This window comes from Pygoscelis adeliae, unplaced genomic scaffold (genome assembly GCF_000699105.1).
Source record: "Pygoscelis adeliae isolate BGI_AS28 unplaced genomic scaffold, ASM69910v1 Scaffold224, whole genome shotgun sequence".
In the NCBI taxonomy this organism is placed as follows: domain Eukaryota; kingdom Metazoa; phylum Chordata; class Aves; order Sphenisciformes; family Spheniscidae; genus Pygoscelis; species Pygoscelis adeliae.
This window is the reverse complement of record NW_008824657.1, coordinates 1,499,689-1,504,803: the sequence shown is the minus strand read 5'-3', so window position 1 is coordinate 1,504,803 and position 5,115 is coordinate 1,499,689. Positions and strand designations below refer to the sequence as shown.

Sequence of the window (5,115 nt, the reverse complement as noted above, 5' to 3'; positions counted from 1 at the left end):
GGGTGGGAGGCGGGTGCCAGCGCCGGCAGCAGCGTGGGTGAGGGCTGAGCTGCCGTCACGGTTGGGCAGCGTTGTGTGGGGCTGATTTCACTGTCATTTGCACATGTCTGGCAGGTGGAGCAGGAGCCACTGAACCAGCCCCGAGCCCCACCCCTGAGCTCCCCACCTTGCGGAGGCGAAAAGGGCTGCTGAGCCCATGCAGGCTCTGCGCTGGAGGCAGAAAGCGGGCAGGAGCCACTTGGCTGGTCACACTCGAAGTCACCCTGCAAGGGCAGGTAAAGGGTATGACCCAGAACGAGCGAGCTAACAACATCCCCTGCATCGCACAGGGGACAGAGGTGCTGTCGTGCTGCTTCTGATTGCTGGGGCAGCAGACTGCATCTCCAAATTCCCCTAACCCATGATACAAGTGGCTACGGATGCCCATACAGGCACACTTCTCCAGAAGTGCAGGCAAGCAGGCAGGAAGGATGCTGACGTTTCGAGGAAAGCTATTACACAGACTCTGGATGTCAAGGACAGCCAGGACACCGGACCGTGGTGGGAGAGGGGCCGGGAAGGCAGCTGCTGGCAGATTTTCAGATGCCGATGACCACAGCACGTCCGGGGAGCTCGCTGGTGGAAGCCTCAGGCCAGCAGCACAGGCAAGAAGAAGAAGAGGGGAAGCACACAAGCTCTCTTGAAAGAGACCCACTTTCTTTGGCACCGACTTGACTTTCTTGCAAAACAGCAGCTGCATGCTTTCACTTCTGTGTTACAGATAAGCATCGCTCAGAAAGGGAGGCTTGTCGAAGGCTTCAGGCTCTGCACACTGCAGACAATTTGGACAGGGCAGATGGGTTTAGCAGGCAAATTTGGGCCCTATCGACATGGTACTGCAAATGCTGATAGCAAGGATCAGGGCTGGATCTGGCCCGGGTAGACAGAAGCGCTCCTGGGTGCTCGGGTGAGATAGCATCTGCGAGAGGTCAGCTATTCCCTGCACTACTTTCTGTCTTCTTTAAGGGCAGCATGATAATGAAGATAGTATCAATCTGTGGCTAAGAGAGACACTCAGGTCATGTGTGGTATTAGCTGGGAAGGGGGCATTAACTGTTTGGGTGCTGAGATTGTCTATAAAGGCATCAGCAATTTCCTAACCAGGTCTGTAAGAAAGGACAGCATCACAAATGCAAAACCAGCCTTGCAGATGAGGGATCAAGGTTTGGTGTGCACTCACTTCACCTTTCTTGTCCCTCTTTCCTCCTTTCGCCTCTCAAACATGAGGGGAATTGCTCTGCTCTGTCTGTTCAGCTCTGTGGAGCAGCAGCTCAGCACATCACCGATCTGGTGTCGTGGCAATGCAGACAACACCGTGAGATGGAAAGCCCCGGCCTGCACAGATGATGCTGAGGTCCTATGTACTACAGAGCAAACAAACACCACAGCTTGGCTATAAACCCACGCAGGTGCTTTGGGGCACTCAAGAAATGCCAAAAACAATTGAGCCCTGAGCACCTATGCCCAACCACAGGGGCAGAGGGAGGGTCTTAACCTCCGCTGGACCTGCATCATCAGGAGGGCAGCAGCACGAGTAGGTCAGCGTAGTGGAAAAATAAATATAGGGCAGAAAGGCCAAAGACCAGTGTGGTCAGACTCGCACCACCTGCCCTCTGCACGGGCTGCACGCTTCTCTGCTACAGACCATCCGTGTTTATCCACGCGATGTCGGGTGTCACGAAGGATGTGAGCGGCTGTGATACCCATTGGAGCCAGCGGCTTGCAGGATCCAGCTATGGCACAGCCCCAGGCAGGGCTGCAGGTGGCACAGAGGCAAAGCTGAGCTCGATTTAGCCCAGCCAGGATCTGTGCCCATGTGCCAGCATGCGCTTAGCACGAGCCGCCCACCCACACCAAACACTGGGCTGCTGCATGAACGAAGGAGCTTAAACTGAGCTCAGCTGAGACAACGTGAAGTTTAGCACATCTGCCTGCAGAGAAGACACATCCTGACACACCGCTTGCCTAAATTTAATAGATGCATTCTGTCTTCGTTTCCTAGGTCATGTCAAAAAAAAAAAATCTGGCTTAATGTAAGACTCAAGCTGGCCAAGCTTTGAGAGAGCTGGCCCCAAAACCAGGTGTCCAGAGCTGGCCCTCCCTGCAGCTATGGAAACTGAAGTTCACCAACTCCTGAGCAGTTACATTTCTCCTTCAAAAAAGATAAGAAAATTGCATCAACCTCTATCTGAGCAACCATGGCAACTTGTTAAATTAGGTCAAGATGTGGGGGCAGATAACGCAGCTTTGAAAAGCTGCTTGCAAGCTGGGTGAAGAACACATCAAACGCAAATGGAGCTTCCGCCAAAATGCACCTTCTTACCAAAGCATGCGCCTCCTAGGGCAGATACCATCAGAGATCTGCCGCGGCTGCGATAAAGCATTGTGCCACCTCCCTGGGCCACCGGCAAAACAGGCCCATGGTAACAAAACCTGAACAATATTGTCAAGTTCTTAAAGTCAACCCAGAGAGCCCTGGAGATGAAGGACGTGATCTCCCCAGGCTTCACCCTTCCAGCCCTAAAAGGTGCACACCACGGCATGTCTGTTGGGTGCTCCACTGGCTGGTGACTGGTGTTGGACATGTGCTCGAGGCATCATCTGAGTGAGAAAGGGAAAGCAGGGGTCCCGGCCACTTTGGGACCCTGGGCTGGTAATCCCCTGCTCTGCTCGTTTGGAGGCTCCACCTCCTCACCAGAGCTGCAAACAGAGCCCAGACTTTAAGTTCCTCTGCTCTAGCTGCTAGACAGCACTTCCTCCCCCGAGTAAAGTAAAAGTAATGTAAAGCAAAGCAAAAAAAGAAGGATCTAGGAGTTCTGCCTGAGAGTCCCCACACAGCTTGCTCAGCTGGCCCAAGAGAGAGGTCCAGCACTTCTCAGTGGCCAGCCTGGATTTTTTTTTTTTGCAGAAATACACCAACACAAAACAGTTTTGAGAGTGCCCAGTTCTCCTACAGTTTGTAAGGCAACATGTTCTCACTTGCTCTTGCTGTGACCTGCTTTCACAGCAGCCTGGCTTTGCTTTGCACCCATGCTGTGCTCCCTTTGCACAGAAAATCTAAGGTGCTGACAGGTCAGTAGGCTTTAAAGAGGGACAGAGGACATCTCTGGAGCCACATGTCTGCAAAGATCGTCTGTCCAAAGATCGTTCCCAACGGTAAATACAGGCTGCGGCGGTTTGAGGATCTGAATTATTGCTTAGCAGCCTTCAGAGCAAGCAAGCAGTGCTCCAGCCCAACAATTTCCAAGTGACTGCTGATTCTGGAAACCTCCGATTTTCCTCTCCCCATTTAAAGTTTCTCAAGTGAAGCAATGCAAAAAAAAAATCAGGCGCTCCCACTTATTGATCACACCGAAATGCCTGAGCCAAGGGATTATCTTCCCGGCTCAAAACAGGGTTTGAAATGAGGCAAGGGAAAATGTTATGCAGCGCAAAGCATTTGGAAGTGTGCTCTGGCATTGCATTAACTGAAGTCCCCCCTTCCTGACGGCCCAAGTCCAAGTACACTCTTTGGGGTGCTAATACTCCTTGGCAAAACACAGGGTCCAGCCGCCGACTTCGGCTCCTCGCTCACGGAGGAGCTGGGAACGCCGCCTCTCTATGGGGGTGGCTCCTTTCCATGAGCTACAGCAAACGTGGAGGGAAACATCCAGCTTGGAAAATAAAGCTCCTAGTCTTGCCAGTGCCCCCGTGCCTCAGTTTCCCCAGCTGTTAAAATGCAACCAACGCTCCCGCCCAGGCACTGGGTACCCAAAACACTTCCACAGGCCGTAGTGAAAGGCGTTATCAGGAGAAAATAGGAATAAAAATCACAAGTGGTGCTCACGGTCTCTTTTCTTAGGAACATCAACTTCCGTGGCACAGCGGAGGACGGTGTCCCGGGGCACGGCCCCTCCTACCACTCATGCCTCTCCCCACCACATCCCCCAGCCGAAAACCATTCAGGAATAGCAGAGCACACTTTTATTTTGCATAGACTTGGTCGAAACAGGCTCATTCAGCAGGCAGGGCTGAGCTTTCTTTCTAACTAAAGCTATAGCAACAAACCACTTCCTTTTTTACACATAGCTCCTAAAATTATCTCTCCACCTCTCCGCCCCTCTGCATCTCTCCCCCCCTTACAAAGAACTAGATATCAGCCCTAAGATGAGCTGTGCGTGGGAGGAGATTTCAGGGACAGTCGCACCTCAGGATCTGCTCTCAACCTTTTGATGATCTTTATCTGCACAAACTATTTCCACTGCTTGGCTCCTCCGGGCCACAGCTGCTACCAGCTGGGGCAGGAGAGATCAGCACGTACGAGGGAAAGGAGAACAGGCAGGAGGCTACCCTGCGAATTTTCCTTATAGTACAGGGAAAAGACATGGCACAGAAGGACTGGAAAGGATTATCTCAGTTTTAGCTGGAAGCCCCATCCCACCAGGTTTCTCTCCATGGAGCTGCCAGATTGCTGGAGGGCTGTCATATAAAAAGCTGGAGTTTCCGTGGCCTATCACCTTCTCATCTCTGCCAGTGCAGGGAACGGAAAATGTTTGGGTCTGCTTTGGCACCATCCCTGCCTCGCACCAAGGTAAAGAGCAAAACCAAGTGCTTCCTCCAGGCCAAAAGGAGAAAAGATCATTTCACGTCACACACAGCAATGCTGGAAATGCAGCCACTCCTGCCCAAGGTGGGAAACTACAAGCAAGTGGCCAGCACGTTGCATAAAAGTGTTGGAGGGGGAAACGAGGGCTCTCTACTACCTTGTGTTCTCAGCAATACAAACCAGACACCAGTTCCTACCAGACCCAAGCAGGAGGCATCCATGCGTAAATGAAAACACAAGGCATCAAATGCCCTGCACGCAGCCACGTCCTACATCCTCCATGAGGTTTGGAGTGCCCACGCTTGAAGGACATGCAGCCTTGTGGGGCTGCGTGCTCTCAGGTGTGCCTGCATTCACGTGGCTGACCCCAGAGGCACCCCAAAACCCCTCACTCGCGGACCGCTGAGCCAGCGACACAGATACTGGGGCAACCCAGAGACCCTGGAGGCTCTGCCCTCCACCGATGGAGAGGTTCTACCCAAGACGCTCAG

General features: G+C 52.8%; 1 protein-coding gene across 1 annotated transcript in view; it reads right to left on the bottom strand.

The window, feature by feature from the left end:
- The window catches only part of ETS1 (v-ets avian erythroblastosis virus E26 oncogene homolog 1), a 67,794-nt gene that overhangs the window by 6,479 nt on the left and 56,200 nt on the right, over nt 1-5,115 (bottom strand).